General features: G+C 34.1%; 1 long non-coding RNA gene across 1 annotated transcript; it reads left to right on the top strand.

Annotated features, from left to right (window-relative positions):
- The first annotated feature begins 5,028 nt into the window (after positions 1–5,028).
- On the top strand, positions 5,029–13,658 carry LOC121071551. Its single transcript, XR_005820690.1, has 3 exons — positions 5,029–5,212; positions 9,037–9,188; positions 12,210–13,658. It is a non-coding gene; the product is annotated as an uncharacterized LOC121071551 (long non-coding RNA).
- Positions 13,659–13,988: the final 330 nt, after the last annotated feature.

The raw sequence follows: 13,988 nt of genomic DNA, 5'->3' as shown, positions 1-13,988 counted from the left end.
AGTGCCTCAGATGACTTCAGCACTAAATTTTATTTGTATTTGTATGAATGCCTCCATATAAAAGAAGTAAACAAAAATTTACATCTGTTTCAAGGAGGGTATTTACTTTTTTTAATTTTTGCCCTTCAGTATTCTCTCTGGAGTAAACTTATACTTTCTATTAAAGTGAACCTGAGTGTTTACTGTATTTGTTTTAAAACAAACAAACATAAATACAAACAAACAAAAAACCTTACTGAGTCTAGTGACTTTGAACAAAGCTGGTTTAAACCTATACCCCACCTAATCATTTAAGTAGGGCCCAGATCTGAAGTGCAATTCCTCTTCAAATCTAATCTTGCATGTCCAAGTTTCTAGGTTGAAATCAAGCTAAACTGAAATGTATTTCCTCCAAATAAGCTTCTTATCTTCAAGTCAGTAATTTCATGTATGTCCATGTGTTCTGTTTGGAATAATACTCATGTCTTAGAGAAATTTATCTTAACAAATCTTCCAACACACAGTGGAGAACGGATTTGCTAGGTTGTGGGGTTCAACAGTTGATAACAACAAGCCAAAACAAAAGATTGTTTTCTTGTCTAGGCATTTGAGAGATCTTTAGTTTCATTTATTTACTCATATAATGAGTTCAGAAGCAGGCTGTGAAATGACAAACCTGGCAGAAAACAGCCAGGGGCACCAGGAACACCTTGAATAACAGGGCTCTTCAAAGGGAACATCATCTTACAAATCATCTTAATGAGATGATGTGCTTTAGGAGCCAGGGAGTTTAAAATATTTGATTGAAACTTTCTTGAGAGTATTTTTTTTTTACAGATCTCAGCCAACCACAAATTTATACTTTTTAGTTTTCCTTGCTCTGATTTTGCTCAGATTTAAGATTGCTGACAAGTGTTCTGAATCCTCAGCACACATATACCTAAATATGGTTTGCTGATTACAAAGAATTGTAATAAATCAGTGCTCATGCAGTATAGCTGCTTGAAAAACAACTGTTTTAATCACAAACAGTTCTTCCTGACTTTTAAGTAGCAACATGAATTGAACCTTTGGGAAAACCCAGTTTGCACAAGGGTGAAGTTTGGAGAAGGCTCCAAAAAGAAGTGTTTTGAACCAATTTCATTGTAATACCTTTGTAATTACTCATCTTAATAAAAGATACGGGGTGTGTGTGGGGGGGGGGGGGTGGAATGCGACAGTTTTTTATGAGACATAAGTATGCATTCACCATAGAATTGTTCAGTACAGTAACACTACTTCCAACACTTCAGTTTTACATAGGAATTGCTCTGTGTGCACAGTGTAACTGCAGAGAGTATATGAAATCATTTTCACATAATTTTCTTGAAAGTAAGTGGGCAGGAGAAGCACATCTGCTGCTTCCAGGAGATGTCAGAAAGCACCCAGTGTATATATATACAGCATGGTACTTCTGTTCATTCTGGAATAATATTAAATTTACCATGTATAGACATGCAGGACAGTGTACTTGAGCTGTGTTTTTTACCAGACAGCAGTAAGTGCAGGATTTCTGAAGGTCTATTATCAGGGTAGGATGTTCCTAACCTGCTAGGGCAAATGAACATAGAGAAACTGTAATCCACCTGAAAAAACAGGATAAATCTGGGGAAACGTGGATGTTTGTCTTATGGCTGTGAGAGCCAAAGTCACATGCAAAGCATGACCAAAAACAGATCAGTCAGCATGAACACAAACCATGACTACTAAGTTTCCAATAAAAACCTCGTGGTGGATAGAATAATCTGATTCTGTGTGGAAAGGTGGTGGTTAAAAAAAAAATTAAAAGAAATTATTTAAACAGCCCATTAGGCAGGGAAAAGAATGAGCAGCTGAGTGAGATACTGTAACTAAGAACGCTAGAACAGTAGATAAAGGTGTCTGAGGATTATGACCTCCAAATGAATGAAACTGGAATAAGATAACATGTACTTACATCCAAAACCAATACTAACATTGCGCAGCTGAGAACTCTGGCATCCACACACAGCACTGGAATCATAAAAGTCTTCCTAATTAGAGCCAGGCTCTTTTGTGGAACATGAGATTAAAGCCTTCAGGCTGGATGGCTGAGAGACAGATCTAGCCCTACAGAAATTATTACTTTAAACAGTAAATATGGCTGAAACATGCAGAGAAATGTTCAAAGTAGAAAGTAGTGTTCACATGATTAAATTAAGAAAGTCCAGATAACAAGACATAAGAGAAATCAGTTTGTTGAATGTTTTTGTTTGTTTATTTGTTTTTAAAGAACTCTAACCAGTTTCTATATATAGTATAGACCATTGTGAAACTATGGGAAATGGTAATTATTGTACCTAGTTCACTGGTAGTTGTGTACGTGATGGAAAATATAATCAAATTCTACTTTGAAGGTGGCAAATGAAAAAACAGCAACAACGAAAAACAACAACAACAACAAAAACCAGCAATACACAAGAACTTAAGACTCAGAAACTTCTGACTAAGAAATGGAATAGGTGTAAACCTGAAATCTGTTATGAAGCAAAAAACTTTTGTAATAAAGATGAATATCTTCAAAATGCAGTGCTGTAGAAGTGAGCTGTCAGTCATGCAATGCTGTATTTGCAATTATTACATCAATGGCTAGTTTAACTCCCACTGGATGGTGAAGTTAGTTGCAATGCAATCCAGACACAGTTAGAAACAGCAAAGCTCAGATGGAGTAATCTGGTCAGGTGCTAAGGATGAATGAACATTATTCTGAGGCCAGTGGGTGATAAGCCTAATCTGGATAAGAAATCTCATATATATATATACACATATACATATACATACATATACATATACATATATTTGATTAAGAAATCTTATTAGGCAAAGTAAAGATGAATCCTACCGGCATCAACAAAAATATGGTCTTTATTTCAGCACAGTGCCAGAACAGGGGGAACAGTCACAGTTCAGTTCTTCTAACTTCTAACACATTGCGAAGATTGTATTTCAAGGAGCTGAATGCACTGAGGATGAACCAAAACTAAAAAAAGAAATAAAAAAAAATAATAAAAAAAAGCTATTAATTTACTGGACAGAGGAGGTCAAATAGTTTTTATTATCCTTTCTACTATTAGTCCTAGCTTCTACTTTTCTCTGATGATGTGTTCATACTGTGGAATTCCACATCTTCTTTCCTGACTTGCCAGACACAAAGAGCTAAGAGTATGTTGTTTTCCTGTATGTAGAAGTGTCTGGGAAGGGAGAGGTTCAGTCTTGCTTCCTGCTTTCTCCTTTTCATTTTTTTCTACTCCTAACAAAATTCCTGTATGTATGTATGGGCTATATGCTATTAAGACACACACAACCTAATTAAAGTACTTTAAAACTGCAGTTTTACTTCTTCCTCCAGTTGCCTAAAGTTACACCTGTTATAAAAGATTCCATAAATTTATTCTTAACACACTGTCTGAATATTTCCATCTCTTATTATGGATAACAGCAAAGATAAGGATAACAAAACTCTCTGATGTATCTCAGCATCTATTATTGATCAATTTCATTTAATACTTCCTTTCTAGGGGTATTTATTTCCACAGCTATTTAGATATTTGTCTAGCTCTCCTTGGTAAACTTGTAGCTTTCAAAACTATATAAAAATGTGGAATTAATATTTGAGGAGGAAAGGTGAAGGGTTTGAAGGTTGACACCTAGATTTTACTTAAAATGGTTAAATTTTGCATTTTACTTCTTTCTGTACATTCCTATTGACATGCGTGTTGTTGTCACAGTGTGAGAATTCACTTGATTCATATAGCTTTTTTCTTTCTAATTTAGTATTTGAATTCACAACAGTGAAATTTTATTAGATTTGTCTTTCATTTATCAGCCTTTTATTTTGTTAAGCAGACTGTTGGATAGTCTTTTTGTCTTTCTTTCCCTGAGCTCTTATTTTGAGCTCTATTTTCAGAAAAAAAAATAAAATAAAAATCTATCTAAATACATTAGTGCATTGTTGATAAACCATATGGAGCTCATACTGTAGCTCTCTAACCAAATCAGCAAGAAAGATACAGAAGTGGTAAAAAGCTATTTCATTCCAGAGTAGTTATGTATAGGAGTGCTACAGGGTCAGTTCTGGGTCCAGTTGTATTCACTATTTTCAATGGAGATTTAGATGGTGAAATAGACTAGTTTCTTGCATTTGCAGATAATAAGATATTGTGAGGCGATGTAAGAACAAAAGAGAGTCAGATTAGAGTTTATTCTATTTACACTGAAATGGCTTCAAAACTTTCAAAAAAAATCAAAATTCACAGATGATGGTTTAGGAGGAATAGCCATCTATAAAACTAAAGAAGACATTCTTAAAAAAAAAAATAAATCCATTTGTTAGATTATAAACCGTGTTATAAACTGAATAAGAATGAGCAAAATCCATGCTGTTGTGAAACAGGCAAAACTGACACTAGAATATTCAAAAAGGACTATAGAGACAAAAGCCCCAATAACATGACTAGGAGGGGTACAAAACATGTTATTCAGCATTGTTATCATGTCCACTTCTGGTCACTGTAATTCAAGAATGATATGCACCAACCTAAGTTAATATAGAAGCAAACAGAAACTGAGAGATTTAGGAAACATGTCTGTTGAAAGGCTGTAAAAAACAAACAAACAAACAAGCAAGCAAAACAAACCACCACTGGTTTCAAGAAGAACAGTTAATAATAAAAATCTTCAAGGACATACAAAATCTAAACAAAAATGAGTGGTTTGTTCGCTACCTCTCACACAAATAAGTAAATGAAATGAACGATTGAAATGATTATGTACGGAGGTTGTGAAGACCCTACCTTTTTTAAGAAAAGAGTCAAGTGCGTGGCAAGAATATCATTGATAAAGTTTGACCCATTCTGGGCAATAAGGAAGGAAAAGAAGAATGTAGTGGGGGTCTGTTGTTGTTGTTGTCGCCGTCATAACACTTTTACAGAGCTTTTCCCTATTTGAGCAAAGGGTGGGACTGAGTACAATGATGCTTTGTTTCAGTTCTTTCACAGGCAGGCCAAAGAGACAGGATTTGCGGAAATATCACAGAAAAAGGACAACTATCTTATAGATGAAAAATCAGAAACAAGAGGAAGTTAGGTAAACACAGCTTTGAAAGTGAAGACAAGAAACTTGAATTTAATGTAAAAAGAGGAAGCTCAGAAAATCAAGTACACAGATGGATGACATGGTAAACAATCTTTGTGGTCTTTCTCTGTTTCTTGCTAATGCATCCTTTAGCTGACGTAAATCTGCCACTTAGAATCTTGTTGAGTTGATAAAGTGTTTTACTATCATTTCTCGCAACAGCTGTTTCTATGTCTTTGGTGCTATTTCTCACATATTCCCTCTTGTCTCATGTCATGCAGCCTTTTACTGTTTTGTGCTTTGTTTAATACAGATTTATTGCTCTTTTTTTCCAAGGGTTTTGTTGAGGAATTGATGTTTACTTTGGCTTTCTTACTGTAGTTCTACATATTTTCATTTATCCAGCTTTCAGGTTTGTACACACAGAAACTGGCAAGTTATTCTAGGCAGAAGATGTTAACATTTAATATTGATAGTGGCTTTCAGATGGTGTAGCACCTGGAAAGTGTTCCACTATTCAGCTCTGAAATGCTGCTATAGTCTATTTGTTTTTTTGTTGTTTATCTTTCTGGAAAGAGGTGTGTGTGTCTATCTAGATTCATATGTTTTATTTTCTATTTTGCTTTACATATATTTCTTAATTTGATACCAACTATTCTTTACATTTTGAATTCTAAGTGATTGCCCTAAATATTGATCATCACATGGAAAATATCAAAATGTTTTTGGCATGTCTTTATACAGGAATAATTCCCATTCATTTTGGAAGCATACCACTACCACTTTTACATTCTTTTGACAATTAAAGACTTGGTAGAGAGTTGACAGTGAAGACTTTTGCTGTGCAGACATGTTTGAGAATATTGTCCAAGTCTAGCGATGGCTCTAGGGTTGGTCTATTATTGTTCAAAATACATCATGCTTTTGTTGTTGTTACATTATTGTATAAAAATACATTGAGGTTGTACATTCAGAATTTGCAGAAGTGGATACAAAAGAAGTGTGGTTAAGAAAAAAAAGTGATATAGAGAAAATGAACCCTTATGCAGTTTTAAAAGGTTGGTATTATGCAATAGATTTAGCATATGAAACTACATTTCCTTAAAAACACATGTGTTTGTTAATCTGGGAAATGATGATACATCTGGTGAATTGGTTCGGTCAAGGAAGCTCAGTACACGTATGAATCTGTCTTTTACTAACACCAAGATCTGTAAAATTATGCAAAATATATTTTGTGTAAAAGGGACAATCTTATTTATGAGAAGGTATTCTGACAACTCTGTTTAAGGGACATGGAAAGAAATTCAGCTATATTTCAAGAAAATACAGTTTTGACCATGTTGCAACTGATTATACATAAGACAAATTCCAATAAATTTTGGTTGCCTATACAAAACACATCTGTGTTCTATGGGCCAGACATTTCAGGTGTAGAAACCTTTCCAAGTACACACACGGCTCTATCCTAATCACTATTCCACTGCCCTTTTTACATTTCAAAAACAAGAGAGGTGAGAACACAGTTGCATGCCAGATGTGAAATACATCGATGCATCAACCAACAATAGAAACATCTGTCTCTTAGTTAAATCTTCTGATTTCTTAATGTATTTTAGTTTTCAATGGCTCTTCATTTCATTTCATTTCATTTCATTTCATTTCATTACCAGAGCAGTTAGTTTAAACTATTCCTTCTTTATTTTTAACAATGCTAGCCACAAAGTTCCCAGGAATTAAATTGTTAAAAAGCACTCAAGATTTAATGGATTTATCAGCCCATTAAAATCATATATATATTTTTTTTTTTCCTCAACAGCAAGTATTGGGAACATATCTCTGTACATTTGAAGATATTTTATGTAGTGATGTTTTCTGTGATTTCTTATTCCTATAACGTTACAAGCATTAAAACAGAAACACAGTTAAGACGTGTGTCATATTTATATCTGCATAGTTTTGCAGAATTTCATTTATTTATTTTTTTCTCCCAGAAGGAGAGCTAACAACTAGCATACTGGTCAAATCCAGAATTATGCAGTGACAAGACACTGTTGAATGCAATGAAGTTAGCCAGAAAAAAACTATGTGATCTATATGTTACCAAGGTTTTCTCTAATATTGACTATATTCAGCGTATAGAGATAAACAGGAGCTGCAAACATTTATACATGCTATAGATGTATTCCTGCATAAGTAATGGTATGATCCATTTTCAACCATTGCTCAAGTGTACCAGCAATTATGTAAGTTTTAACTCTACCTTGACCTGTTACACAACTACTTCACTCAAAATCTTTTCAATCCCCATCTAGGACACAGTCAACGTAGACTACCTGAATACATGAAAATGGAAAAGAGTTATTTCTCTGTCGTTTTTATTAAGTTTGAATCCTCAATTGCCCAATGAAATAATAGCAATTTTTCTCATTTTTCAAAAAGGTCAAAGTGGGCAGGAAAAGTGAACTAGTAACAGTCCAATATGTCCATTTGGACAGTACACTACATAATTTAGGTTCATAACCCTATCCTAAGTTTCAATTTAAAAATAAAACATACAAATAAAGAGCAGAAAATTACAAAATAAGTAACAGAATTGTCTTTCCACAAATAAAAATATTTTCACTTGAAATTATTATTTAGATTGAAAACATAATTGTGAATTTGCAATGAATTCATCATAGTTTTGAAAGAAATACTTAAAATATTGAAAAATATTTTAAGTTTCATTTCAAAATTATCCAACAAATATTTAAATATTTTATTTCTAAAAAGTGAATTAATTTCATTATGGTAATTATTTTTGCTTTAAAATATTTTAATTTCTGCTCAGACATTTTAATTCTGTTTGTATATTTTAGAAATGTGAGGTATAGGCAATCATTTCTGGTTGAGCCTCCTAACAATTCACATTAGGTTTTCACACAGAGTAATTAGCGGTGTGCTTAAATAAAATTTCATAAATTGTTGTGTATGCAATTGTAAATATCCATTTAAAATAAAAAGTGAATATGATGAACAATATCACTAAAAGATTAACATTCCTACTTTAAAAAAAAATAATAAAAATGAGATCAGCAGAATTTGGATACATTTTTAGGTAAAGAAGCAGCATAAGAATTTCACTTTGCAGAACTGTTAGATATTCATGAACACATGAGTTTCCTGAAATTCTCTTCTCATGAAATTGCATTACATTGAATAGAATGTTTGGGAGAAAATCACGTTGCCACATTTTTTGTTATGAAGTGTTGCAAAACAACAGATATGAATATATAAAACATTTAAAATATATATGGTATAGAATATCCCTTTGGTTGGTTTAGGTCAGCTGCCCTGTGATGTTCCTTCCTCACCTCTTGCCCACCCCCAGCCTGCTGGCTCTAGGAGCGTTGGAGGGAGTCTTGATGCAGTGCCAACATTGCTCAGCAGTAGACAAAACACTGGTGTGATACCAGTGCTGCTCTAGCTACAAGTGCAGAGCACAGCACTGTATGGGCTGCTGCAGAGAAAGTTAACTCCATCCCAGCCAGACCCAGTACAGCTAAAGGAGGTGTGGTCATGTTAATAGTATTTAGCTCTTATCATTAAAATAATTATAATTATTACAGATGCTGAAAGTTTGCAAATATATTATTATAGACTTAAAGGTATGTTAAACATTTTTATAAATACCATTCATTATTTTCCTGTTTAGAAACAATGCAGTATGGAACAACAACAAAATATCAGTCATACTATAAATAAAATGAGGGTGTTTCACTAAATCAGAATTGGCTGATGGAAAGAATTATTTTTTAAAAAAGTGGGGAAAGAACCAAGAACATCTCTAAGATGTGATTATTACTTTTACAGAGAGTTTTCTACAGCTACAGATGTTTACTATAAATTATTCTTCTTAATGAATATTTAACATTCTTTGATTAGCTCTACGTATGACTGATAAAAGTAACAGAAGAAATATAGATCCTATAAAATTCAATTTTAATACTTCAGGATGGTGCAAAATTGTGTCTGGATGCCAAGCTTTTCCCATGATTTCCTGGATGAAAACTGGAAGTTTTAAACATTTTGATCAGGTAATATTATTATATATTTTATTTAATATTGTAAATTCCCTTCTAATATGGGACGGGATGGGTGGCTAGGTGTGGATGTGTAAAGAGACATATATCACAGCCAATATTTCTTAGAAAACCTTTTATTCGTTAAGCTACTGTTATGAATATAATCAAGCTGTTACTCTCATTAGCTAATAACACAAAATGCTCACATACTCACAGAGCTTGCTAGCACCATCATGCACTCATTCACAGCCACCTGACTGAAGAAGAAGTGGAGAAGGCAACCCCAATAGCTTCCCCTAAAGCAGTCAGGTCAGATGTGATGCACTGGAGACTTCTAGGGAGATATTTGGAGAGGACTTCTGTGGTCTGTTTGTTCACAAAGTGCTTAATCAGTCCTGTAGCCTTCATCTGCACATAGCAAACACCAGCCATATGGTACATAGCCACAGTGGATGCCCATCTGCGCTTGTGACCTTGTACAGATGAGGTTCTTCATGCCCTAATTTTATCATAGGTTTCAGCACAGATATTTTATCTCCAGAGGTTTTGCACTCATAGCACACAAACTTCCCAGTATATGTTGCCTCTCTTTGGCCTGTTGTATCCTGGTATGTATTTCTCAATCCAATTTATGAAACCCACTTGTGTTGTCTGGCACAGACAGAGCTTCTATGATGCATCCACTTTGTAAAAAATAAATGAAACTTTATTAGATTATTATTAGAGAGATCTGTTTCCCTTGAGTAACTCTTTTTAAATTATTCTTTTTTTTTTCTTTCTCTCCCCCTGCAAGGTATGTAATGTAAAATATGAAAAAATTACAAATATTACTTAGATGACTTCTCTATCAAATTCCTTGACTTTACAAAATAGATTGTTTACAACTATGCTGCCCTTCTGCCTAATGGACACCCTGGGGGAATGTTGGCTTTGAGACGCAGCTACATATTTTCAATAAACAACTCCTGAAGCCAGTGAATGCTGAGAGCATGAACATTAATCTGTGATATATCTGAATGGAATACTTGCTTCTTCTCCCTTTGGGGAATGGAAAAAAAAAAAAAAAAAGGCATACATCACGATGCACTAACCACTGTCACACATAATCAAATAAGCCCAAGAAAATATTTTAACATTCCCTTTTATTACAAGTTTCTTGGTTAGTTCAAAATAGTGATAGCAAAGCTGTCTGCCTTATCAACAGATTTTGCCAACTAGAAAGAGGCAAAACTGTCCCCAGAAGAATAGCGGATTCCAACTATTAAAAGGTTTCAGACTGTTAGTAGATTACTTCTGGAGTTATCTCATTTGCCTTGTCCTTTTGTCCTTGAGACACATTGCTACAAGGGTGTCTGTCAGCCTCAGAAGGAAAGATGTCTGTTCAAGTATTCCCTGAATGGCATTGCATCGGGCAGGTGGATTTACATGTAGCTGTTGACTTCTGCCTTAGAAGAAATCCCTGATCTTTTTTGTAAAACATAGGTCAAAGGTCTGACTAGGTAGCTGATGGGTTTGTGGTACTGGGAAAGAGATAGGAGAGTTAAAAGTGAAGGATCAACTTGAGAAAATCCACAATTGTTTTTAAAGCTAAATGAGTCATACCAAGTTGGAAGGGCCCCTCAAACTCACATTCTGATTTAAATAAATAAATAAATAGCATTATAATAAAATGATACTATCTTCACTGGAGTTCTGTGACAGGTTTTACACCAAATAGCTGTGAATTCTAAATGACATTAGGCCATCTAAATGACTTTAGGCCAATATTTCTAAAGCACAGACCTCTATAACAAAATAATATATATATATATCTTAAAGATCTTCTCAGTTTCAAGTCATTAGGAATCTACAAGCCTATCTATATCACTGAATCTCAGCTTTAACTAAAACTTTAGCTGAAGCTCAATTTTATGTTTCTTCTCTTATCAATGTGCATGTTATATGGATTTGTTACATTCATTGTGACCTTGCCTCCCATTCATTTGAAAATCTCTGCATATATAAAGAACCTTCTCTGGTCCCAACTACTCTAGAGGCTACAATTTCTGCTGAAGTGGTCTGAAGAATGTGACCTGTGATTACTTTATGTTCGCCACTACTGAGAATTTCGAATCTAGATAAGTTCTTCACAGTAGCTGAGAAGGAAAATTTCTATTCCTAATCTCTCCTGAAATTAGAATAGTGCTAATGTAGAGGGCTGAATGAAAGGATACTGCTTAACTAGCTTCTCATGTCATGAAAAAAAGCCAAATAAAGATAAGGAATAACAAATGTTATGAATTCACCAGGGCTTTAAAGGACTGAACAGCAATTCCAGGGAGTAAGCATAATGAAGGGCTCAACATGAGAAGCTCATGAAAGTAAATGTTTGTACCGCTTTGGGTTACTTCTACATATTGTACACCACTTCCCTGGTGTACAAGTGAGGCCCACTGTTAAAACCAGCATGCCATGTCAGTTCTAGGTTAGTAACTGTGAAACACTTAGAAATGGAGATTCTAAACTCAAGTTTCAAGTTAATTTTAAAGTAATAAAGGAGCAAAGGAGATGAATTAGAATGGTAGATTTTAATAATGAAAGGCCCAGAATGTTTATCTTGGCTGACCTCTTGGATAAAGTCATAAAGGTATCTAACTCATCTATAGGGTTGTAGTTAGATAATTGCACTAAACATATTTTGTTTTATTCCAGTCTGATTGTCTTGCAATTTCCAGCTGTAAAGCAAATCCAAGTCACTGCTTTCTGAGGAAATCTTAAAAAATTCAGAGTAAGCTCTGGAAAGAAGTTAGACATCTTGTGGTTCATTGGGAAATGCTGAAAGTCTTACAAGAGCCTGGCTATTATAATGTTTCTAGTTCATTTTGTTCTTGTGTGGACTGATAGTTTCTGATAAGGGTAAACATATGCTGAATGAATCCTTCTTGCATTTAATATTCAAAGGGAGTTTCATAAGATCTGTTACTCATGCTTTGTTCCATCTTTTTGCAGCAGAAAAATCAGAATAAGTTCCTCCTTTCAATTTTTTTCTTTCAGATATCTTTTGCTGACTGTCATTTTCCTTACACAACTGCTGTGTCTCCAAAGTATAAACCATGATGCTTTACAGTGGTAAATGGGTACAGATGCAGGAATCCTTGGCAGTTCTGTGCATGTTTATAAAACCTGATACTGTATACTTTGACAACCTGATGCTCAGCATTTCAGAAGAAATATTCTGTCTCCAGCATCCCTTTTCCTCACTTTCTCCTTCTTTTGGTTATTTCCACATACCATGCAAAGATCTAATATCCAAAAATTTAGTGGTATAAGAGTTCTCCTTCTGAAACATTTTGAACTAAATATAAACATTGCAGTCTCAGTCTACTAAAGGACTTGTTCCCCTTTGATCTTTTGTTGTAGGTTTTTGCCATTAATACTATTGTCTCCTTCCTGACAGTCTGTTAAGTGGACAAGAATAGTACAAACCTCATAATGACAGAAATCTCTAAAATGATGAATAAAGAAAATGAAATCTCTAGATGATTTTCTTTCTGAGCAAGAAATATTGTTATACACTATGACAAGCTTTCTGCACTGTCACTAAGGCACTATAAACTGATTCTCATATACAGAATATTTTAATCTTTTGTTTTTCTTACTGTTTCAGAGAAATACCCTTATTAATTTTCATTGTTAACTATAAATTTGATTTCTTGGAGGAAAGGATATTTCATATATTAAAAAAAATCGATAGTGATTTTGTCCCATGGGATGCCTGAGAATATCACATCTTAATAAGAAGATATGTAGCGTATATTACAAATGAAATTATGAAATGGCACCATTTTTTAAAGTGCACTTTGACATATCTTGTTTCCAAATAACTTTTTCTGATTGACATCATTGTGTCCATTGATTGATAAGTAACTTGATCTCTAAAACCTGCTTTGATAACCCAGCTTAAAGCAGGGCGGTTGGACTGGATGATTTCCAGAGGTCCCTTCCAACCTTAACTATTCTACGATTCTGTGACAACAAGGGAGGATATGTCTGAATCTTTGTTCTGTTCAAAAAAGAGCATGGAAGTAAGATCCAGTTCACCTCTTTAGTTATTTAATCCAAATAAAAACATAGTTTAGTGCAACTTTCTTTAAGATCAATGGGTATGTTTTCCTTAGTTCAACAGAAGGTGGATCAGGTTTTGAGTAGGAGCTAAGCATCGTTTTCAGGAAAATGCCTACAAACTTGAAATCTTGAACTTCAATAAAATTTGCACATAGCCATATTGACCCCCAAAAAAGTATTTCACATGGTTTAAAACTCTTTAGTAGTGCTGGATTTATAGACTGAATGTTTAGTTTTATTTGAAAGTTTCCTGTCCAAGAAACTAAGAAACTTTCTGCTTAGTTTTCATGTTTCCACTGTGATGTACTTTTAAATGACATAAATTCAGACTGTATGTTACTTCATTTGTTTTGTTGCATTACCTTGCAATACATTACATTGCAATGCATTATATTAAAATACATTGCATAATATAACACAATATGTTTAATATAATACAAAATTTCCACTGGAATCTTAAAGGTTAAAGCAGTAAGGTGGAAGTCAAAGATTGTCATACATTTCTGGCCATAGTAAGGTCCATGGGACAGATTGATGATCCTGGCATGAAGAATTCTAATTTTACATCATTAATATTTATTGTCATAATGTACAAAACAATGAGTTGGGTGAGGCATTTCCTGACTTCAGTGGCACAGCATATGCTTTGGGATTCATGAAACAATGCAAAACAGGAAATGTGCATGGCAGATTCCTGACATGCACCAT

Source organism: Cygnus olor, chromosome 5, assembly GCF_009769625.2.
Source record: "Cygnus olor isolate bCygOlo1 chromosome 5, bCygOlo1.pri.v2, whole genome shotgun sequence".
In the NCBI taxonomy this organism is placed as follows: Eukaryota; Metazoa; Chordata; class Aves; order Anseriformes; family Anatidae; genus Cygnus; species Cygnus olor.
This window is presented reverse-complemented; position numbering and strand designations above follow the sequence as displayed.